This window comes from Salmo salar, chromosome ssa02 (assembly GCF_905237065.1).
Source record: "Salmo salar chromosome ssa02, Ssal_v3.1, whole genome shotgun sequence".
Lineage (NCBI taxonomy): Eukaryota > Metazoa > Chordata > Actinopteri > Salmoniformes > Salmonidae > Salmo > Salmo salar.
Window position 1 is genome coordinate 27,453,650 of NC_059443.1, and position 25,881 is coordinate 27,479,530.

Here is a 25,881-nt window from a genome sequence, read left to right on the forward strand (position 1 = left end):
AGTTCAAACCTGACATGAATAGCCTCCAGTTGTGTCTGTCTATCAGTCCGTTTGTGTGTGTATGTCTGTGTGACTTTGTTTTTCTTTCTGTGCATGCATGGGTGCAACTTTGGTTTTAGAAGTGTGGGGGGTCCTCCCTCAGACTTTGGGGGGGGTTTATCTAAAACTCATTTCCTATATTTGTACTAGGGCTGTCCCCAAATAAAAATAATCTTGGTCGACCAAAATGTGTATTTTCTTTTGTCTGATGCTTTAAGCATGCTTTTTGATTAAATAACTAAGACACACAAATGACTGAAGAGGGAGCCAGAGATCAAGATAGCCTAACCAGAAGAAGAAAAAAAACTGTTCCCTGTCCTCCTACCGCTGCTGCTGGTCTTCGCAGATTCTGCCATTATGCTCCTGAACTTGCCGGTAATGGGCAACACCAGCGGTCGGCAACCTTATCCATTTGGAGTGCCAATTTATCTTACCATTTCTACCAATCTGCATGCTAGTTATGATTTTCATGTGCACATATTCATGGAGCAGTTTCAGTTCATTTATAATAGTCTTTGTATCTCATAATCATTGTCTGTGGTTAATCTACATTATATCTAAAGGAAAATTATACCAGTCTAAAAGTAACTTTTATTGCCATTGCAAACTATGTAAAAATAGCCTACATAAAGCCAACACAAAAACATTGCAGCCTGCAGGTAGAAAATATCCTGATATAAAATAAATATCCTATAAATCACATTGACTACGCATGGCCTGTCTGCAACAGACTTGATACCTATCAACTGGGTCGCCCCAAAACTTGTGCTAGCAAACTTGAGACATTGTATAAAACATTCTGGACCCCCAGAATTTCCCACGCCAATGAACTTGGGACAGACACAGCTGTAGGCTATTTGTGCAAGGGATAAGAAGTAATCGAGTATTTTATGACGTTTCTACTGGATCAGAGCATTACATTTTTCCCTTTCATGCCAATTGGTTATTGAAAGGGAGAGATGGAAATATTGTTCAAATGCTTTCAGGAACTTTTGTCATTCTCAATTGATTCTAAAAACAGACTTTGTTTACTTGCTGTTTGAGGTGAAGAAAAATTACTTTGAGAGGCTCCACATCTCATTAGTGGTGCTAAATTAAGACAATCAGAAATACTATCAGACAACCCCAAATGGGCTCATTTATAGGCCTACATTTGTGCGCAGGCCAGGTAGACTAGTCCTACTTCTATATGCGTAATCAGGTGCGCGTTCTTATTCAACATTGACGGAAGCGTTTCAAAGAGACAATTATTAAATTGACAAAACCCGAAAATGGAATGAAATAAACTAAAACCTGTTTCTCACAAGTGTAGCATAGGTTGTGATTTCTGCAAAACACATGTCCACTCTGACAAGGAGAATGGTAAATGACTGTAATAATAATATATTGAATGTATTAAAATAAATTACCGTAACCAAATAAACATTGCAGATCAGGGATGTTGGGAATTAATGCTAATTGTAGTCTACTACTGGTGATATACAGTACCAGTCAAATGTTTGGACACACCTACTCATTCCAGGGTTTTTATTATTTTTACATTGTAGAATAATAGTGAAGACATCAAAACTATGAAATAACACATATGGGATCATGTAGTAACCAAAAAGTACTAAACAAATATATATTTTATATTTGAGATTCTTCATTGTAGCCACGCTTTGCCTTGATGACAGCTTTGCACACGCTTGGCATTCTCTCAGAATGTACCCATAGGCGCAAAGCAGAAAGTAAAATATGTGCTCAAATGTGTGCTGTGATTTGTTGATTCAACTGACATTACAAAAAATACAGTCCATTGCATAAGCCACATCAGCTCACATATTTTGAATGCAATTTTACATTACCATGGAAATTATAACATCACAATACCAGGTAGCCATAGTCCCAGTCGGTATTAGATAGATGGAACGTGACGGTCCTGCCCGCCTGTGGGGGAAAACAACCTGTGGTTACCCCATTTGGCTCACAGGAAGAACTTCACCTTTTTCAAACAAAATGTTCTTGTTGTCTGCTTGTTTTAGTCAATTACAAAACTACCCAGAAAAAATATATATAAATGCAACATGCAACAATTTCAAAGATTTTACTGAGTTACAGTTCATATAAGGAAATCAGTCAATTTAAATAAATGTATTAGGCCCTAATCTATGGATTTCACATGACTGTCGATCCAGAGTGTCCCAAACATGCTCAATTGGGGACGTCTGGTGAGTATGCAGGCCATAGAAGAACTGGGACATTTTCAGCTTCCAGGAATTGTGTACAGATCCTTGTGACATGGGGCCGTGCATCATCATGCTAAAACATGAGGTGATGGCGACAGATGAATGGCAGGGCAATGGGCCTCAGGATCTCGTCACGGTATCTCTGTGCATTCAAATTGCCTTCGCTAAAATGCAATTGTGTTCGGTATCCATAGCTAATACCTGCCCATACCATAACACTACCGCCACCATGGGACACTGTTTACAACGTTGACATCAGCAAACCGCTCACCCACACGACACCATACATGCCTTCTGCCCGGTACAGTTGAAACTGGTATTCATCCGTGAAGAGCCATCGAGGGTGGACATTTGCCCACTGAAGTCGATTACAACGCCTAACTGCAGTCAGGTCAAGACGACGAGCATGCAGATGAGCTTCCTTGAGACGGTTTCTGACAGTGTCTTCAGTTGTGCAAAACCACAGTTTCATCAGCTCTCTGGGTGGCTGGTCTCAGATGATCCTGCAGGTGAAAAAGTTTGTTGTGGAGTTCCTGGGCTGGCATGGTAACGTGTGGTCTGTGGTTGTGAGGCCGGTTGAATGTACTGTCAAATTCTCTAAAACGGCGTTGGAGGCGGCTTATGGTAAAAAAATATATATTATCTGGCAACAGCTCTTGTGGACATTCCTGCAGTCAGCATGCCAATTGCACGCTCCCTCAAAACTTGAGACGTCTGTGGCATTATGTTGTGACAAAACTGCCCATTTTAGAGTGGCCTTTTATTGTCCCCAGTACAAGGTGCACCTATGTAATGATCATGCTGTTTAATCAGCTTCTTGATAAGCCACACCTGTCAGGTGGATGGATTATGTTGGCAAAGGAGAAATGCTCACTAACAGGGATGTAAACAAATTTGTTCACAAAATTTGAGCGAAATAAGTGGAACATTTCTGTGATGTTTTATTTCAGCTCATGAAACATGGGACCAACACTTTACATGTTGTGTTTGTTCAGTGTACAATTAAGAAAAGTACAACATGTCTGAAGATTACTTTTCAACATTGCCTGCTCCCGAGCGTTCTCACTACTTAGAAAATCGTAATATTGTAGGGCTTCCCAAATGCCCCTTTTTATGACTGTGCTAGCAGCCACCTGAGTGAGTGTTAGCTAGCTACCGTCAGGGACATTAAGCTAGCTTAGACCAACAACACAAATGGACTATACAGCTACATGTAGTGAGGAGTTACAAATGGACTACACTAAACGAGTTAAATGTCTTACCTGGGATGAAATGTATTACACACACACCCACATTTCCTACTCTCCCACACCAAATAGCCTGAAGCCACAGGGCTCTTTTCACAGGCTCTATTTCCCTACATGGGAGCATTGCAAACCGTAGGTTGGGATTTTTACTTAGGTAGCCCTGTTTTCACATGTCCTTTGTGGGAAGTTGTTTTTGCATAGCTGTGTGTGTAGCCTGCAATACTGTGTGTTTGTTCGTTCGTTTTCTTGTTTTGTTTCGTTACGTGTTCAATAAAAGTTAAAATGAGCACTCAACCCGCTGCGCCTTGGTCCAGTATATACGACGACTGTTACAGGGTCAACGGAAAGAATATATGTTTTCCCCAATTTCTGGGAGTGGGTGAGGAAAATTCCTAATTATTATGTGAATATCAACTTGGACTATTGCGAGTGTAGGCTACCCATGAGTTTACCAGTCAAATTGCCAGGTTTAGAGTTTCCAAGCATGTTCTATTCATTCTATTTTCTGTGTCTGCTGCTGCTGCATTGTGGGGTGTGTTGCCTAGGCAACTGAAGTCTAATTTGCTTGTTTCAGCAAGGAGCAACAAAGTTTCATCACGTTGTTAAGAGTCCATGTAATGGCTGAAACGGACTCAACCACACAAATGCCCCGCCCTCCCGTATTCAGCCTCATTCCACGCACAGAAGTTATATTATTCTATATTCTTTAAACATTTATGACAGTTCTTTTCATGACGGTCTTCATCCATAACCTTTGCGGTTATACAGTAATTATTCCAGCCCTAGTCGTACCTTGAAAATTAAAATAATTGCATGAGTCCTGGTGGCAATCACTGTTCTGAGAGATGTAGCAGGAGTTGATGAGAGAGAGCTGGAAAGAGAGGGAGTGATAGGGAATAGATTAGGCTAGAGGAATAGGCGCATCAACAATGAGGGAATGCTGGAGTGGAGCGAGGGAGGAGGGGAAGAGAGGTAATGGGGGGTGCAGCAGCTAGAGCCGTTAGAGGAGATAAAGATAAGATCATTCAGACAATCAGTTGAGGCCTCAGGACAATCATCACATCTCATCTGTTTTCAAGAGCTATTCTGTCTTTTATTGAACTGTTGTGACTCAGTCAGGGAGGCAGTCTCTGGGGGCTTTAACACTCGCTGTGCCACACTCTCACACCATTCTCGTTTCCAGGGATAAATAATGGCGAGAAACCGGTACATTATAATACATTATTTATATGAACAGCGTGACGTGAAATTGAACTGTTACATTCTATTTTGTGTCCATCTCTGGCTTTTCTGTGGCCTGCTCTGCTATCTGCATGATCAATCATCAGCGCTCAGTGTGTGATTGTGTGTGTGCTGTTGTAGCCTACCGTAGGCCTATTTACTTACACAAAGTCGCCATAAATTCAAAGCGCTGCGTGCAATGGGTTCTCCTACCATTCCATTGCAAACAACAAGTGGGCCTGCCGGCTATACAGATCAGCGCCCCAAAAAATGGCCATTGCCTACCCTCCCCAAGAATCCCTCAACTTATTACAACTGGTGAGAGGATATGCAGAGAAAGAGAAGGGTAAATAAGCGGAAATGCAAACATTCAAAATATGCACGTGCGATGTATCAACTCTCTGGCTTCATTCATACATTAAACCAGTCAACGCTAGCAGCCTACCGTATTTACTCATCATAAAGTCCCCAATAGAAAACATCCCTTAGGCTGCATGGCTTCTATAAATGTAATTGCTTACTATATGTGCAGGCTACATGCAACCTCTCGACGCCGTTACGGTACACAATCTCAATGTCACATTCAAATCTCGACTAACGTGGCACTGGCAGAGGTTGAAATATAAACGGTTGCTAATCACAAAACGGCAGATACTCCGTTCACAAAAGCGCTTGAGGAAATCGACATTTGTACGATTGTTTTATGATGTTATGATTACAAAAGCGGGCACACAGTGGGCTACTGGTCAGATTTGCTGACCTATCCATGGTGCTGAATCTCCGCTAGCCTAGGCCTGTTTGTTTAGAGCTGATGTTCCATTTGACAATCACCACAATAAGCAGGTTATAATGAAGTAAAAACACCTACAACCTTCCCAAATCCCCCTGATAGCCAGGTACAAGGGCGAGAAAATGCTGAGGTATTCTAAAACAAATGTAGACCTGGACCTCATAAAATTTGAACAGTTGGCCAAAAGTGCTTCATAGGCCTAGGCTACCTTAAAGGGGAATTTTACCCTAAATCCATTTTAATGTGTATTGCTAGTCAATCCACCATGCATACGGTCTCGAAATATCATCATTTATCGTACGGCTGCATCTTAGATTTCGAAACACCCCGTCTGTCAAAAAGTCAAATTGCGTCACCATGCGAGACTTTGCACTTCCACCCTGCTCTTCTTTGCCAGTGACTCCCAGAAAGCAGCACGTTCTAGCTGACTCTCTTGGGATGTTCAACCATCGGTGGACGTGTAATTCAAATGATTTGCTGAGATGTTTACTAGAGCCCTGCCTGAGCCCTACCTATGTCTGCAATGTTCAGGCCCTACCCTACCCAGGCCCGATTGCTTTTGCCCAAAACCCGAAATTAGAAATAACTTTGTTCGTTATTAAATCCATTAGCTGCTCCTCTCCGTCTGTCACTTGCTCGCTGTGCATGAGCTCTGCTCATGGTGGCTCTGGATGTCTGTGTATATAGAAAACAGCTCCTCTTGGGCTGCTCTGCTCAATGACGAGACATGAGAGAGCACAGAACATAGCTATTAGCTACTTTTCGTCACGCTAAACTCTGACAACTTAATGAACATTATTATTTTCTGCGAAATAATCTCAACTGTTTTATATTTGAAGCAGTTTTGACACCTATGTGTTGAACCAAGTCCACCCACTGCTCACTCAATCCAGTTAGAGGGGAATGTTGGGAGTTGTACGAATGTACTCAAATGGGCAATTGGGAACATCAGGAATGATCAGGACATTCAAAGCTAGAAATCTAGACTCATTGTTTTGAAAAATATTTTGTGAATTTGTCTACTATGGACTACTGAAAACAACAAAACCAATGGATTACCTCGGTAAAATAGTCATCTAAAACTAGGCTACGTTAGATTCATGTGTGTATTTCTCCATTTACAGTGGTATAATCATGCCAGTTTTATTTTCGCAGGTATTATATGCTTTTAAATAGCACTTCTGGTTTCAACTGGAATACCGGGATACTGGTAATTTCTTGCAATTTTCTCAGGAAGGAAACTTGGTAAATTCTCTGGAAAATATTAAACCCTAGTACACTCTCTCTCTCTCTCTCTCACACACACACACACTAGAAAGATAAAGGTCTAGAGCACCCTGGGGTTGTAGGTCCTCTGTTGAAGTAGTTATGGATTTTACTCACGTCACTTGTACTTGTATGCTGTTAGGGTTTATTTTGCTCCTGTGATGCTCCTTTTCTCTCTGCTCAACAACAAGCTGAGCTGGTCTCCTGTGGGCCCTTAACCATGCAGGTTAAGTAAAGGACACACACACACACACACACACACACACACACACACACACACACACACACACACACACACACACACACACACACACACACACACACACACACACACACACACACACACACACACACACACACACACATTACAATATGAATTAATGCTGAGGTCCTGGGGTTACAAATTGTCCTTTCCACCTGATAGCTACCAGAATCTGAACAGATATGGTTGTTGCAGTCTGGAAAAACACACACAGCCACTTGTCAGTCCTGTTGCGTCGCAGCTCGGATCTCACCATTAACTATTGACCAGTCTAGCAACCATGTCTGAAAAACAGCACAGCTGAAGAGTAGACGGTGGGGTGACTTCACCTAGACCTACATCTATAATATAGGCGGTATAGTATAGGCAGTATACAATAGTATAGGCGGTATACAGTAGTATAGGCGGTATACAATAGTATAGGCGGTATACAATAGTATAGGCGGTATACAGTAGTATAGGCGGTATACAGTAGTATAGGCGGTATACAGTAGTATAGGCGGTATACAGTAGTATAGGCGGTATACAGTAATATAGGCGGTATACAATAGTATAGGCGGTATACAGTAGTATAGGCAGTATACAATAGTATAGGCGGTATACAATAGTATAGGCGGTATACAGTAGTATAGGCGGTATACAATAGTATAGGCGGTATACAATAGTATAGGCGGTATACAATAGTATAGGCGGTATTCTATAGGCGGTATACAAGAGTATAGGCGGTATAGTATAGGCAGTATACAATAGTATAGGCGGTATAGTATAGGCGGTATACAATAGTATAGGCGGTATACAATAGTATAGGCGGTATTGTGTAGGCGGTATACAAGAGTATAGGCGGTATAGTATAGGCGGTATACAATAGTATAGGCGGTATAGTATAGGCGGTATACAATAGTATAGGCGGTATAGTATAGGCGGTATACAATAGTATAGGCGGTATTGTGTAGGCGGTATACAAGAGTATAGGCGGTATAGTATAGGCGGTATACAATAGTATAGGCGGTATAGTATAGGCGGTATACAATAGGCGGTGGCAAATTGTGTATTACAGTACTGTACATGCTGTTCCATATTAAGTTACCATATTATAAGTGCTAAATTACACAAGACAACATTGTAGCTTAGCTCAAAGAAACATTGAATGTATCAGTGATGACCCAACTGTTTCTTTGTGACCATCTCTGTCGGGTTGTAACCTTTTACTGATGTCTCTGTTATTCTTGTGTTTAGATGGTAGCCGTAAAGGAGGCAGAGGAGAGGGGAGCAGCAAGCCCACGTACAGCTGTCAGGTGACCATCCAGTCGGGGAAGGTGAAAGAGATGATGAAGATGCACCGGAGGGAGAGGAAGAGGGAGAGGAAGAGGGGGGAGAGACGCTGGGATGACACCGAATCCTCTTCCGACCTCTACATTGGCCCCAAGGAGATGAGAGCTCAGAGGTGAACCACCACACTAGATCTCTCTCTAGCTCTTCCCCTTTCTCTTCTCTCTCTCTTCCCCTTTCTCTTCTCTCTCTCTTCCCCTTTCTCTTCTCTGTCTCTCTTCCCATCTCTTTCTCTTTGCCTCTTTTTCCCTCTCTCTCTTTCGTTTTCCCTTCTCTCTCTGCTTTACTTCTTTTTCTATATCTCCCCCTGTGATCTCTTCTTTCCGTATGGAAACACCCTCCTGCATTTTTCATCACTGCTCGGCTGCAGGTTATAAGAAAAAAAACATAGCTCCTGGTCACATTTTTTTGGGGAAAAAAAAAAAATAGGAAGGGATCTTTCTGAAAGTTTACTTTCAGCGGATAAAAAAGCGGCGCAGCGATCTGTTTAATTAAAAACTTATCCGGGCCAAATCCGGCAGAGTGTGAGGGAATAGATTAGCAGAGAGGTAAGCCACGTTACGTTAGCAGAGAATAGTATTACTGCAGAGCCTCACATCTCCACACCTCTCCTGTCTAACAGCTCTCAACTCTAGTATGCATCCCCAATCACAACCAACCACACATTAAGCATGTGTAACTATGGCTGTTCTGCTGTTCATGTGGATGTTTGGTGTTGAAATACTATATATTTCTTTATGGGTTTTATGGATGCGTTATTGTTGCGTCACGGTTGTGTTGTGGTTGATTAATGCTTGTGTTACTCCAGAGAGCAGGCCCTGTTGACAGCACGGCGGTCTCCAGTGCTGAGCAGAGAGAGGGTGTACGAACTCGTCCGCTACCCCAACGTCTATGACTGCTACGCCGAGGCCACCAAGACCTCCGCCTTCGTAGGGGGAGCCAAGGTACAGTATGTGGGGATTACCAGAGGTGCGTCACAAATGGCACCCTTTTTCTTATTTAATGCAGTACTTTTGAGCAGGCTCCATAGGGCTCTGGTCAAAAGTACTGCACTATGTAGGGATAAGGGAATAGGGAGCCTTTTGGGACAAAGCCCTGTACTGCCCAATACCAAATCTATGCCCTATACACTTGACCCGTAGACCATCATGTTCTATCCAAATAAAAAGTGATTATAACAAGACTAGAAGACATTATCAAATCCTGCCCACCTGTATTAATGGGCAAAATGAGCAGCTTGCTTTGTATTAGTTTGTATTACTTCCATTTCTCTTTCATAGTGACAGGGAGGAAAGTCATAGAGTACGCACACGTGTGCACACACACAAACACACACACTTTTCAGTTCTTTGTTTACCCACCATCCTTCACGGCAGTCTGTTCCTTTTATTACACACCAGCACCCATCACATTACCCACAAGCCACTGCTTTTATCACGTTTTTATGATCTATTTTTTTGTTCTTGCTGATTTTTCACTCACTATTTACATCAACTAACCTGGGGTGTGTTTATTTAGTCCTCAGATCAGTAGGAGCAGGTGGGGTAGGGGAAATGATGTTCACTGGAATGTTGATACATTTTCAAATCTGAACATGACTTTTGCAATGTTTTGAATGTGTTTGTTTTCAAGTTGAGGCACTGTTTGTTGTTTTATTATGTGTATTGTAAAATGTTTAATATTATGTAGTTCAGTTGGTAATAAATAGATTGGGGTGTAAATGTACTTTAAGTAATGTGGCACGTTGTTAATATTTGGGATGTGTTCAGCTGATGATACCAGAGGGGATAAAGAGAGAGAATAATAAGATGTATGAAGAGGTGGAGATTCCTCCTAGTGATCCCATCGGCTTTGAGGAGAAACCCATCTACATCTCCGAACTGGACGAGGTAAGACACCCAATGGTTACATGTGGATTTGGGAGGTGGGGGGCACACAGCACTGTCAAAAGCACACAGCATACTACACATCACGGACGGACCTGACATTTTGGAGGGAGAATGACTGTGAGAAGGTCAGTTCTGGTTACTTTTTAAAAAGACTTTCTACTCATAAGTGAAAATTAAAATATCATTCCCCCTCCAGAAATAACCCCAATATAATAGATTGGTCCATATTGTCAGGCAGGTGAGCTGTTTAGTTGGGCCGGGACGATACCAGTATCGCGATACTCATTAGTATCATGGTAAGGAAACAAATCGCAAAGAGGATTTAACATCTTAAGGAAAACAGCCCTGATGTTGGAAACAGACATCATTATGTCATTATGATTTATTTTCCAAGATACAGATCAAAATATTTTACATACAGCAGGTTTTGAAAGGACCAAAGAGTTAGATCTGCTTCCTGTTTTTATTTTTGCCATGGAAAAAATATCACTATACTGGTAGTATCGTCCCAGTCCTACTATTTATCAATAAGCATTATCACATGATGTAGCCCACCTGATGCAGCATAGCGGCTAGAAATAAATAGCCTGATGGTTGCCCATCTGCATTTACCCTATTGCGTCACAAACTCAAAAGTTCAAACATTAGGTTATCTTGCTGCTAGTTATAGCAACACATTGACGACTTGAATGTCCCCCCAAAAAATTCACTGACACTCAGCCAACCAAGGATCATGTACTGTGAATATAATGTAGGCCTACCCAGGGGCCCTGACCTTCAGGGGCCCCCTGTTGATTTTGTTAGTCACTCATCATGTTAACATGGCATAAGTCATGTCAAAATGTGTAGAAATGCAGGAAATTAGCTTTAAAACTGTAAAACCTTTCTCCCTGCTTGTTTGTCTATGGAGATTGCATGGCGGTGTGCTCAATTTTATACACCCGTCAGCAACGGGTGTGGCTGAAATAGCCGAAGCCACTAATTAGAAGGGGTGTACACATACTTTTGTATATAATGTATGTATTAGGGGTAATATGATATATGATAAACAGAGTAGTAGCAGCAGTATATATGATGATTTTCTGGGTGTGTGTAGAGTCATTATAAATGTATGTGTGTCAGTGTGTGTGAGTGTGTAGCTCCCTGTGAGTGTGCATAGAGACAGTGCAAAAATAAGAATAAAATATAAGCGTCAACTCAGTCCATGTAGCTATTTTGTTAGCAACAGTATTTAGCACTATTATGGCGTGGGGATTGAAGCTATTCAGGAGCCTGTTGGCGTTAGACTTGATGCACCGGGACTGTTTGCCATGCGGAAGCAGAGAGAACAGTCTATGGCTTGGGTGGTTGGAGTCGTTAACAATTTTCCGGGCCTTCCTTTCACACCACCTGATACAGAGATCATGGATGGCAAGGAGCTCGGTCCCAGTGAGGTACTGGGCTGTCTGCACCACCTTCTGTCGCGCCTTGTGATCGAGGACGGTGCTATTGCCATACCAAGCAGTGATACAGCCAGTCAAGATGCTCTCAATGGTACCTATATTCTTAGCCTACTATAAAATATATGCGTGTTGACTGTGATCAGGAAAGTCCTAAGTGTGTCTTGTCTGTTTAATGAACAAAATACTTCATGTGCATGCTGCAGCCATACAGTGCATTTGGAAAGTATTCAGACCCCTTGACCTTTTCCACATTGTGTTACATTACAGCCTTATTCTAAAATTGGTTAAATAACTTTTTTCGTCATCAATCTACACACAATACCCCACAATGACAAAGCAAAAAATGTTTTTATATTTGATTTATTAAAAATAAAAAACGCATACCTTATTTACATAAGTATTCAGGCCCTTTGCTATGAGACTCGAAATTGAGCTCAGCTGCATCCTGTTTCCATTGATCATCCTTGATGTTTCTACAACTTGATTGGAGTCCACCTGTAGTAAATTAAATATATGAGATATGATTTGGAAAGGCACACACTTGTCTATAGAAGGTCCCACAGTTGACAGTGCATGTCAGAGCAAAAACCAAGCCATGATGTCGAAGAAATTGTCCGTAGAGCTCCGAGACGACAGGATTGTGTAGAGGCGCAGATCTGAGGAAGGGTACCAAAAACATTTCTGCAGCATTGAAGGTCCCCAAGAACACAGTGGCCTCCATCAATCTTAAATGGAAGACGTTTGGAACCGCCAAGACTCTTCCTAGAGCTGCCCGCCTGGCCAAACTGAGCAACCGGGGGAGAAGGGCCTTGACAAGAACCCAAAGGTCACTCTGACATAGCTCTAGAGTTCCTCTGTGGAGATGGGAGAACCTTTCAGGAGGACAACCATCTCTGCAGCACTCCACCAATCAGGCCTTTATGGTAGAGTGGCCAGACAGAAGCCGCTCCTCAATAAAAAGCACAACAGCCTGCTTGGAGTTTGCCAAAAGGCACCTAAAGGATTCTGACCATGAGAAACAAGATTCTCTAGTCTGATGAAACAGATTGAACTCTCTGGCCTGAATGCCAAGCGTCACATCTGGAGGAAACCTGGCACCATCCTTATGATGAAGCATGGTTGTGGCAGCGTCATGCTGTGGGCATGTTTTTCAGCGGCAGGGACTGGGAGAATAGTCAGGATCAAGGGAATGATGAACGGAGCAAAGTACAGAGAGATCCTTGAAGAAAACCTGCTCAGGACCTCAGTCTGGGGTGAAGGTTCACCATCCAACAGGGCAACGACTATAAGCACACAACCAAGACAACACAGGAGTGGCTTCGAGACAAGTCTCTGAATGTCCTTGTGTGGCCCAGCCAGAGCCCAGACTTGAACCCGATCGAACATCTCTGGAGAGACCTGAAAATAGCACTGCAGCAACGCTCCCCATCCAACCTGACAGAGCTTGAGAGGATCTGCAGAGTAGAATGGGAGAAACTCCCTAAATGCAGGTGTCCCAAGCTTGTAGCGTCATACCCAAGAATACTCTAGGCTGTAATTGCTGCCAAAAGTGATTCAACAAAGTACTGAGTAAAGGGTCTGAATACTTATGTAAATACATTTTTTTCAGTTTTTATTTGCAAAACATATATATCTATACCAGTTTTTGCTTTGTCATTATGGGGTATTATATGTAGATTGATTGAGGGGGGGAAAAAACTATTTAATACATTTTAGAATAAGGTAACAAATAACGTAACAAAATGTGGAAAAAGTCAATGGGTCTGAATACTTTTCATATGCACTATATAGGCTGCACAGACCAGTAACATAAACAACAAAAATGTGCCATTCTATTCTTTTGAAAATACATTTGATTAGTTTTATAGTGTTTTAGGGCCTGCCTAAAACAAATTAGTAATATATTTCTTTGTGATGGTGTATATTCAATTGATTTATTGAAATAGACGTCCACCCACATCGGCCCACGTCTACTTCCTCTCCTAAACTTGCCAGAATCTGCACGGGAGATATGCAAGAATATGGTAAAAATGGGACTATATGAATTGGGCTCTAAAAAACATTGGCTGATACAATTTTTTACTGGCAACATACCGTAAACTCTGTCTGTAAAGGGTATCTGTGTGACTGTGTGAGTGCCAGCCAGGGCGTGCTCAGTTTCACTCCCTGGTGTCCATATTCCGGTGACTGGGTGCGTTCTGGAGCCGTAATTGGCAGTGAGTGATGTTGAGTCTTAATGGAAGTGCTGTAGTTCTCAGCCAGCTGTCTGGAGCCACAATGGCTTCTCCTCCCTGACTGACAGGCTGAGTGACAGTCTAAGTGACAGGCTTACAAATCTTCCCTCAGCCAATAGCAAGGCAGTGGACCGGACTGATGGACAGGTGAGCCAATCCCCACCCAGCCATTTGGGAGATGGGAGAGCAGAGGTGGTCAGTTGGCTTCAGTTCAATCACAGCACTGTCTTTTCTTCTGGTTCTTCATCTACATTTCTGGAGTCATTCTGTATGGGATCATGGTGGGATGTTTAGAAACAGTTATTATGGCATTTAATCTCTGTCAAGTGTGTTGTGAAATGCACTACATTCAATTGTGAATAGATTTTGGGTAGAATCCTAAATGTGGAATGAACTCCCCTGGATGTGCCCAAAACATGGCATCATATCTGAAGATGACTGGATATGTTTAAACCTTGGAACATATTTTGTCATATTTGAAGAGGACTCCTGTAGCTGTTCACCTCACTTAACCTGTCTGTCACTCAAGATGACAGGCATACTGTGTGTGTGTGTGTGTGTGTGTGTGTGTGTGTGTGTGTGTGTGTGTGTGTGTGTGTGTGTGTGTGTGTGTGTGTGTGTGTGTGTGTGTGTGTGTGATCGCAGGCTGAGACAAATTGATTAAGAGAAGGATTGGTCATGCATGTGTGGTTGCTGTTGTTATTTTTGCAGACGCCGGCTCAGGTGTTTGTCTCCCTGCCTGTCACTCATTATCTTCATTAGGCTTTCTTAAATGTGTTAATGTCCAGATTTTTATAGTGTTTTTTTCCATGGAAACATGTCACTGTCTCACTCTATCTCCAATCAATCCCTAGCTTCCTCTGGTGGGCTAAGTGGAGTTTTGACTATTTAGTTTTTACACCCATTCTGCTATTCCAGAGAGGGTACTTCATGAAGTGGGCTGGGATTGGGTATGAGAGTATCACTTTCAAAAAGCTCTCTTCCACAGTAGGGCTGGGATGATACCAGTATCGCGGCAAGGAAACAAAACACTAAGCGGATTTAACTTCTTTAGGAAAACAGCCCTACTGTTGGAAACAAACAACATTATGTTGTCATCCAGAGTCACAATTATAGATTTTTCAAGCTATAGCACACACTATTTTACACACAGCAGGTTTTTAAAGGACCAAAGAATTTGGTCTGCTTTGTGTTTTTCATTTTCGCCATGGAAAAAAAAAGATATTGTGAGACTGGTATCATCCCAGCCCTATCCCATACCTCAGGTCCGGTCTCCTTCCTTAACCCCCATCTCCAACCCTGGATTCACCCCTAGCCCTGGGTTCTGCTGCCTTGGCTATTACCCGCCCCAGTACCTGATACATTTGCTCTTCGGGTTGGTTCTCTGCTATTCCCACTGTATCTTCAAGCCTCTGGCTTTGAAGAGCCACCTGGCACATCAAACAGTAAGTGCTCTAAGGGTCCAGGTATTTGAGAGGAAGGTTTGCCCAAGTGCCCGAATAGAGGGGCAAAACGTAGTTGTATATGCACACGCATGCACGTTCCAATCAAGGCAGGCACAGTCTTTTGCTCGAAGCGTATTTGATAGTATTCAGTAGTATTTGAAAGAAGACAAATACTATTGGAACCCAGGTCTGATGTGAGCCCGCACATGCAACAGCATCACCTTCTGCACGAGAGAGAGTGGTGGAACCCTTGGTCCTCATCATGAAAAAAGTGATCAATGTCAGAGGCTCTCTACTTTAAGTGGGATGGACAGACAGAGAGAGAGAGGAGGAGACAAATCCTGACTCCCAAATTAATTTCCTCTTTCTATTTGTCTCACGGGAACAATGAATTACAGTACACAAGGGCATGATAAGTTTGTGGTTGTGTCTTACAGAGAGAGTTAATAAATAAAGCTCATTTTTACCGTTCTGTTCATTCTGCAGCCCTGGCCGTCGCAAAATGAATGTACAAGTTCCACCTTAAAAAAAATACAAATAAAATAATTTAAAAAAGAGTCAGTGAAAATAAAAAGGGAATTCTCTGAGGTGCAAACATCTGTTTTTCTATCTTTCTTTCTTGTATTGTTTTGTTCTGGGCTTCTCCCTGTCTCTCCACAAGCTCCAGCAGGCTACATTCCTTGCTTCCTGTTCTGTTTGAAACCTCCGTGTGACTGATCCAGATTGATATGGAGCCTGTTCAGCTGAGCGATGTGAATTAGCCCCTAGCGCAGGAGCTCCTCTATTCATTAACTTAAGCCATGCTACTCTGAAACAATATGCCTCTCTCTTATTAAGCGCCAAGCACACAACGCCGAGGCTAATAAGTCTTTATGTGCTATTAGGAGCAGCGCTTTGCAAGGCAGGCTGAACCGAAAGCCTGTCAGCTTTTTTCCCCTTCCCTTTCTTTCTCCACCATCACGCAGCGTAGCGTAGATTGTCATTTATTGAAAGCTGTAATGGGCAACAGGGCTCTGCCTGGCCTGGCAAGCCTTTAATAGCACTGTGAAACATTAAAAGTGGGGAATTTATTAAGGGGCCTTTTAACGAATGAATCAGTGGCCTACGCATCCTGCTCTCGTCACGCTGGTAAAAGCCCTCCTAATTTCTGTGAATAAATGTGTGTGTTTGTGTGTGTGTGTGTGTGTGTGTGTGTGTGTGTGTGTGTGTGTGTGTGTGTGTGTGTGTGTGTGTGTGTGTGTGTGTGTGTGTGTGTGTGTGTGTGTGTGTGTGTGTGTGTGTGTGTGTGTGTGTGTGTGTGTGTGTGTGTGTGTGTGTGTGTGTGTGTGGTTGGCTTTCCTCCTAGTACTGACAGAAAAACAACACAACAACCCCTCCACTCGGCACTAATAGATGTACTGAAATATCCATGGAGGCTTGAGAAGACACGGACTTGGGTTGCAAAGGGAGGGTATATTACTGGAAAATGTCTAACTTTGCCAGTAAACTACCAGAATTTTGGTATCTTTCAGTGATTTCATGTAATCTATCACAAGACATCTCGTGGCATTGTTGATTAGATGCTTTTAAAATGAATTAGGCTATTTTCTCTTGAACCACATGGTCTAGCTACTAGAAACTCATGAACAGTATGACACAGATATAAAAACTGTATACTAAATATCAATCTTTTTTTTTAAGTATAAATGACCGAAGTTACATTAGATTGCCATAGCTTTTCTGTTATTTACCAAAATTACTGAAGATTCTGGTAACTTTGTCAAATTACCGGTAGCTTTGCAACCCTAACAGACACATCCTGTCCTCATAGAAACTGCTAATCAGGACCACCCTCCTCCTCAAGGATTCTAAGAAGACTTGACTTACATTTAGACATATGGTTATTCCCAAAGGGGAGCACTGAATTGAGCGATAGGATTTAGGAGCGTGTGTGCTTGCGCTGATGGTCTTTACTATCCCTAGTGGGTTTTTTAAAGGGCAGGAACATGAGTGATGAATGGGGGAGAGTTTCCTGCCAAACCCTAGTTGTATATTGTCCTGCAGCTTTTTTGCCTAAGTGGATATTGAACACTTAGCCTGTCTTCTTCATAGACGTTGACATGATTGTGTACTGGTGGACAGGGTTATCCATCTACTCTGTTGTCATAGAGAGGGAGGGGCGGAGGGACTTGTGGTGGTTGGAATCATGTGTGTGGACTCACTCTTCTGTCCTCATGTCCTGACTAGGTGTCTCTCTCCTCACTGAATGCAGATTTTGGACCTTCAGGTGTCCAAACCTTCAAGAGGAGTGTAGGCTAGTTGGAGGGGTGGAGTAAGCCCGGTAGAGTTCTAGGATTTAGCACGAAGACTCTTCTAAACGAAGTGAGATGGGTTTCCACCCTCCTCCTCCTGTCTTATCTCCTAATTCAATGTTCAACCCTCCCCCATTAGTGTCCCCCCACTCGTTGGTGTCTCTGCCTCACCCTTCAGTGTGAGGGACATGGGTCCTGTGTTCTGGACTGTGGCAGGAGGACACGAGACAGAGCAGGGAGTGCCATCCATAATTAATATGTCCTGATTGCGTTTCCTAATCCAGTTTTGATTTCCTCCTCAGTGCACACGTGTGTTTGCTCAGACTTGCAAAGCAGGTGTGGGGATGAGAGAGACAGTCAGAGAGAGAGTGGGGGGTGGAAAGAGCACAGATGGTGGACAGAGGCTTGTTAAAGCCTTATCTCTGATGTGAAAGGAGAGGCCTTGGGGAGTGGCAGCATACATCTCATCTGGAGCCACTTATTTCTCATGTTGTGTGTATGAGTCCGTGTGTGTGAGTCCGTGTGTGAGTCCGTGTGTGTGAGTCCTTGAGTGTGTGTGAGAGTCCGTGTCCGTCCGTCCGTGAGTCAGTCAGTCCGTGTGTGAGTCCGTCCGTCAGTGAGTCAGTCTGTCAGTCTGTGTGCGAGTCCATCAGTCCGTGTGTGCGAGTCCGTCCATGTGTGCGAGTTCGTCCGTGACTCCGTCAGTCCATCCGTGAGTCAGTCTGTCAGTCTGTGTGCGAGTCCATCAGTCCGTGTGTGCGAGTCCGTCCATGTGTGCGAGTTCGTCCGTGACTCCGTCAGTCCATCCATGAGTCCGTCCGTCAGTCAGTCCGTGAGCCGTCAGTCAGTCCGTGAGTCCGTCAGTTGGTCCGTGAGTCCGTCAGTCTGTGTGCGAGTCCGTCAGTCCGTGTGCGAGTCCGTGTGTGAGTCCGTCAGTCCGTGTTTGCGAGTCAGTCAGTCCGTGTGTGCGAGTCCGTCAGTCCGAGTGCGAGTCCGTCAGTCCGTGAAGACTTGACTTAGTCCGTGTGTGAGTCTGTGGGGTTGGGTGAGTCGGTGCGTGCGAGTAGGGGTGAGTCGGCGCGTGCGCGTGGGGTGAGTCGGCGCGTGCGCGTGGGGTGAGTCGGCGCATGTGCGTGAGTCGGCGCGTGGGGGTGAGTCGGCGTGTGGGGGTGAGTCGGCGTGTGCGAGTGGGGATGAGTCGGCGCGTGGGGGTGAGTCGGCGCGTGGGGGTGAGTCGGCGCGTGCGAGTGGGGATGAGTCGGCGCGTGGGGGGTGAGTCGGCGTGTGGGGGTGAGTCGGCGTGTGGGGGTGAGTCGGCGCGTGCGTGTGCACGAGTGAGACCGTCCGTGTGAGTCCAGTCCCAGTGCCCCCTGGACGGGTGCCTCAGGATGGGGTGATTGATTGCTTCTCTTATTCTTGCTCTCTCCCTCGCTTTCTCCCTCCACCCACCCTCTGTCTTTTTCTCTGCTTCTCTCTCCCTTCACCTCCCTCTCCTCTCTCCCTTCATCTCCCTCTCCTCTCTCCATTCACCTCCCTCTCCTCTCCCTTCAACTCCCTCGCTCTGTCTCTCTCTCTCTCTTTCTACTGGTGTGCTGTGGGGAAATTAATGGGCCTCCTGTTTGCTGCATCTGCATCTCACTCTGTCAAACCCCACAGTACAGCTTGTGTGTGTGTGTTTGGCCAGGTCATTCAGGGCTCTGTGTGTGGGCTTGGAGCAGGCTGATAAGCTGTTTACTAAAACGAGCAATTAAAAGTTGATCAAGCTGTCAATTCAAATGGAATGAAATGGAACTGAAAAGTAATTAAAAGGATAGCATGCAAACAACAACTTTTTTTTAGCTCCCCATTACCAATGCACATCATTTAATTAGTTTAGCTGTTCCCACACTAACTCATACAGTCAATATATGCTTACACGTGTACAGTAGCCACACACGCCTTTGCACAGGAAATAGTCCATGTTTAAATTTTTTGTTGAGCAGGTACAGTGCATTTGGAAAGTATTCAGAAACCTTGAGTTTTCCACATTTTGTTACATTACAGCCTTATTCTAAAATGTAATAAATACACTTTTTTCCTCATCAATCTACACACAATACCCCATAATGACAAAGCGAAAACAGGTTTTCAGATTTCTTTTTTGCAAATGTATTAAAAATTTAAAAAACAATACCTTCTTTACATACAGTTGAAGTCAGAAGTTTACATACACTTAGGTTGGAGTCATTAAAACTCATTTTTCAACCACTCCACAAATTCCTTGTTAACAAACTATAGTTTTGGCAAGTCGGTTAGGACATCTACTTTGTGCACGACGCAAGTAATTTTTCCAACAATTGTTTACAGACAGATAATTTCACTTATAATCCACTGTATCACAATTCATGTGGGTCAGAAGTTTACATACACTAAGTTGCCTGTGCCTTTAAACAGCTTGGAAAATTCCAGAAAATGATGTCGTGGCTTTAGCAGATTCTGATAAGCTAATTGATATCATTTAAGTTAATTGGAGGTGTACCTGTGGATGTATTTCAAGGCCTACCTTCAAACTCAGTGCCTCTTTGCTTGACATCATGGGAAAATCTAAAGAAATCAGCCAAGTCCTCAGAAAAACAATTGCAGACCTCCACAAGTCTGGTTCATCCTTGGGAGCAATTTCCAAACGCCTGAAGGTACCACGTTCATCTGTACAAACAATAGTACACAAGTATAAACACCATGGGACCACGCAGCCATTATACCGCTCAGGAAGGAGACACGTTCTGTTTCCTAGAGATGAATGTACTTTGTTGCGAAAAGTGCAAATCAATCCCAGAACAGTAGCAAAGGACCGTGTGAAGATGCTGGAGGAAACAGCTACAAAAGTATCTATATCCACAGTAAAACGAGTCCTATATCGACACAACCTGAAAGGCCGCTCAGCAAGGAAGAAGCCACTGCTCCAACAGCGCCATAAAAAAGCCAGTCTACGGTTTGCAACTGCACATGGGGACAAAGATTGTACTTTTTGGTGAATTGTCCTCTGGTCTGATGAAACAAAAATAGAACTGTTTGGCCATAATGACCATCGTTATGTTTGGAGGAAAAAGGGGAAGGCTTGCAAGCCGAAGAACACCATCCCAACCTTGAAGCACGGGGGTGGCAGCATCATGTTGTGGGGGTGCTTTGCTGCGGGAGGGACTGGTGCACTTCACAAAATAGATTGCATCATGAGGAAGGAACATTATGTGGCTATATTGAAGCAACATCTCAAGACATCAGTCAGGAAGTTAAAGCTTGGTCGCAAATGGGTCTTCCAAATGGACAATGACCCCAAGCATATTTCCAAAGTTGTGACAAAATGGCTTAAGGACAACAAAGTCAAGGTATTGGAGTGGCCATCACAAAGCCCTGACCTCAATCCTATAGAAAATATGTGGGCAGAACTGAAAAGGCGTGTGCGAGCAAGGAGTCCTACAAACCTGACTCAGTTACACCAGCTCTGTCAGGAGGAATGGGCCAAAATTCACCCAACTTATAGTGGGAAGCTTGTGGAAGGCTACCCGAAACATTTCACACAAGTTAAACAATTTAAAGGCAATGATACCAAATACTTATTGAGTGTATGTAAACTTCTGACCCACTGGGAATGTGATGAAAGAAATGCAATCTGAAATAAATCATTCTTTCTACTATTATTCTGACATTTCATGTTCTTAAAATAAAGTGGTGATCCTAACTGACCTAAGACAGGGAATTGTTAGGATTAAATGTCAGGAATTGAGAAAATCTGAGTTTCAATGTATTTGGCTAAGGTGTATGTAAACTTGCGACTTCAACTGTAAGCATTCAAACCCTTTGCTATGAGACTCAAAATTGAGCTCAGATGGGACCGGGAGACTAGTCAGGATTGAGGCAAAGTACAGATAGATCCTTGATGAAAACCTGCTCCAGAGTGCTCAGACTGGGGCAAAGGTTCACCTTCCAACAGGACAATGATCCTAAGCACAATGTCATTGAGTGGCTCAGCCAGAGCCCGGACTTGAACCCGATCAAACATCTTTGGATAGACCTGTAAATAGCTGTGCGGTGACGCTCCGCATCCAACCTGACAGAGCTTAAGAGGATCTGGAGAAAAGAATGGGAGAAACTCCCCAAATTCAGGTGTGCCAAGCTTGTAGGGTCATACCCAAGAAGACTCATGTCTGTAATTGCTGCAGAAGGTGCTGGAAACCTGTTTTTGCTTTCTCTTTGTGGGGTATTGTGTGTAGATTAATGAGGGGGAAAAAAACAATTTCATCCATTTTAGAATATGGCTATAACGTAACAAAATGTGGAAAATGTCAAGATGTCTGAATACTTTCCCAATGCACTGTATGTTATAACTAGGACAGGGAGGCAATTGGACAGAGACTGCTTGGTAGGTGTTTTAGATTTAGCTGTAAAATCATTACTGGGATCTTTGAGGCTCCAATTAGTGAGTTTAGAGTGGCTGGTGGATTGGTTCTATATTGCCAGTTTATTCCCAGTCAGCCTGGTTGGCACGTATGGCCGTAGGCTGTGCTAGCACTCTGATAATGAGCCTGCCAGCTTCCATCGCACTCACTACACAATACGGACTGGGACATATATATTTATATATATATATATATATATATATATATATATATATATACACACACACACACATACACTACACTACACTACACTACACTACACTACACTACACTACACTGTATGAACCGAGACTGGGACACACACACACACTACATAGTACGGACTGGGATTGGAATACACACAACACACACACACATAGGTGTTCTGGGCCTTGATGGGTTCGATACTCCCGCAAAATCAGTGTCGAACGGTCACGTTCCATCCAGCTTGCTCACTTTAACATTGTGTTCACAATCATGAGTTAGCCAGCTGGGTTTTAGAGATGGGCTACAGTTGGGATCCACACAGCTGGACTCATTAGGAACTGAATTTAACCTTGCTGCTACGTTGACCACAGATGTGTATGGTCCTCTATTAGACATCTGGAACTAACAACACTTTTAGTCACTGGGTTAGGCACATCCAAGATGGCGTAGCAGTCGGACATGTGTTTTGTCTTGTCCCGTCTTGTCCCATGTAAATATAGTTTTCTTCTTCGTTTTTTTCGTATGTATTTCGTATATATTTTAATCTCACTTTCCGTCTATGGACTGAATATACTTTCCTGCAACCCGCCTCACCCAATGTGGTACGGATCTGCTATTTTTATACTTTAGAACCGGAACCCCCATCAGGAGCTAGCCAGCTAACTAGCTACTAGCTAGTAGTCAGTTAGCCACTGCTAGCGGTCTTCACCGTTAACTCGGACACGAGCAAGCCTCAGCTCAGTCAATACCTGCCAGTCTGCACAGTGCGATATCAACCCAGAGCAAATTGGACTGCTTTTTCTCTACCACATCTCCGAATTCCTACCGCAGGCTCTGAACCTTTACACCGGATCATCGCAGCTAGCTAGCTGCAATCAGAGTGGCTACTCCTGGCTAATGTCTCTGTCCTGAAGCAAGCACCACTTAGCCTTGAGCTAGCCCCCGGCTACCCGAAGAGGTCCACCAGCAATACTTGGGCTACAATACCTCTTGTACATAGTTTTTTTTCTATTGTGTTATTGACTGTACGTTTGTTTGTGTTACTCTGTGTTGTTTGTGTTGCACTGCTTTGCTTTATCTTGACCAGGTCGCAGTTGTAAATGAGAACTTGTTCTCAACTGGCCTACCTGGTTAAATAACGGTGAAATAAAATAAATGTACAGGCACATGGGTGTAGCAGAATGTAAAGTGATGTTTTAGGTTGGTAGTTGTATAAGTCAGTTGTACATGATGATGATGAATAGGTGGCAACGAAGCTGGAATCAGGCAGTCGTATCTAGGACATTTTTGAGATGGCCTCTTCAAATGGAATTTTGGTTAAACAATTTTCCAAAATGTATTTGTGGTCAAACACGTTTTAAAGTGAGCAGAGGTTCGGGAGAGAAGTTCTTTCACAAATGTTATGCTTTTGCTCCCAGCCCCCTCTCGACCTCTCCCGTTCCTCCACTCACATCAGCACCACCTGGTTGACATCCTGGGGAGAACCCTTTGATACCTGCATGGGTCTGTCTTTGTGGGGGAGTAGGGTTGGGATATTCCAGTAACTTTCCCCAAATGCCCAGGTTTTCCAGAAATCCCAGTTGGAGGATTCCATGAATATTCCAACCTCGTTTTTTGGAAAACCTGGAGATTTTGGGAAAGTTACTCTGATTTTTCAACCCCAGAGGTGAGAAAAACTGGAATCTGAGATTGGTTCTCGAGGTGTGTTCTCTTTTTGAATGCCTGGGGGATTAAGTGTGTTAAAGACTCTTGTCGTCGTACTTGAGTTGGAATCTTGCCTGGTGATGTCAAATTGATTTTGTTACTCAAAGTTTGGCCTTTGTTTCTATGAGTTAATGTGATAATCCCAGTGTGGACACTGATGTACTGATCGCAGGCCTGTTCATAAACTCAGTCAAAGGAAATAACTCCAACAAACTGAGGCCAGTTGATAAAACAACCGTGTAGAATGTTTTTCTCTTAAATGTGAATTGTGGTGTCTACTGTTGGTATTTTCTCTTAATTGTGGTTAACTGTAGGCCGTCATTGTAAATAAGAATTTGTTCTTAACGGACTTGCCTAGTTAAATAATGGTTAAATAAAATACAAATATTTTAACTGTTAGCTATATTTCTGGTATTTCACTTAGTGCTGGAGATGTATAACCATGCTGGTGTTTGTTGCTTGGAGACAGGGATTTTTAATGAAATGAATGTTATGTTAACAGCTGCATATGATAGTATCTCAAGTAGCCTACAGTAACATTACCTCTTCAGTGAGTTACTGCTGCTTGGACCCCGGAGACTACTCCTGGCAGGGACAGCTGCATCTGCTATTGGAAGATTTACAGTGCCTACATCTGAATAACAATGAAGCCTGCCAGAGATGTTTTAAGAAATGAAAAAAACAAAAAACAAAGCACTGAACATTTTCAAAAAGATCATTGAAGGATGGCAACTTCATATTTACAACATGTATGCATTACCTCAAGGTGAATATTGTGGCAGGCATACATTTGCATGAATTAGCATGTTTAAGGAGTTTGGGACACTGGCTCCTCGTTATCTACAGACAAAGTCGATAAATCAAAACAAAAGGCGGTTTAGCTGCTTAAAGTGAACGTGTTTGCCACAGCGACACAGAATGTGTGTTTGAGTCCTGGCAATTGTGTGTGCATGCTTGCGTGTGTGCTTGCTTGCGTGTGTGCTTGCTTGCGTGTGTGCTTGCTTGCATGTGTGCTTGCGTGCGTGTGTGCTTGCGTGCGTGCTTGCTTGCTTGCGTGCGTGTGTGCTTGCGTGTGTGCTTGCTTGTGTGTGTGTGTGTACAGGAGCCGTGCGGAAGAGGGTGAAACTGTGCCACTCCTAATTCAGAAATGCATATTTATAAATTGGTTGGTGCTCTCAGGACTTGGCCTTGGGGGAAATAATTGGTTAGACAGGAGGACGCTCCACTCACCAGGGAGAGAGGATGAGAGGAAGTCAGCCCTACAGTCATTTAGACTAGAGAGAAAAGATGGTACAAAACAACACACTGCACTAATAACCATTGCTTTACTCGCTTAGTTCAAAGATGTGTCAAGATGGTGTGTATAGTATCGCCTTTCTCTCTTTTGCCCTCTTTTTAATTTTTCTCTCTCTACCTCTTTGTATTCCTCTTTCTTTGGCTCTCTCTCTCTCTCTCTCTCTCTCTGAATAAATGAACGAAAATATAAATGCAACATGCAACAATTTAATATATTTTACTTACTTATAGTTCATCGAAGGAAATGAGTCAATAGAAATAAATTCATTAGGCCCTAATCTATGGTTTTCACATGACTGGGTAAGGGCGCACTGGGGTCCACCCACTGGGGAGCCAGGCTCAGCCAATCAGAATTTGTTTTTCCTGACAAAAGAGCTTTATTACAAACAGAAATACTCCTGAGCACCTCCCCCCCAATCCTCATACGATCCCTCCTGTTAGATGGATGGATTATCTTGGCTTGTGATTGGAAGCTTTTTGTGCATATGGAACATTTTTGGGATAATTTATTTCAGCTCATTAAAAATCGACCAACACTTTACATGTTGCATTTATATTTTGTGTGTGTGGGTAGAT

At 43.2% G+C, this 25,881-nt stretch overlaps 1 pseudogene; it reads left to right on the top strand.

Moving 5' to 3' along the window:
• Window positions 1-9,196: 9,196 nt before the first annotated feature.
• The window catches only part of LOC106579054 (activating signal cointegrator 1 complex subunit 3-like), a 111,786-nt pseudogene continuing 95,101 nt past the window's right edge, over window positions 9,197-25,881 (top strand).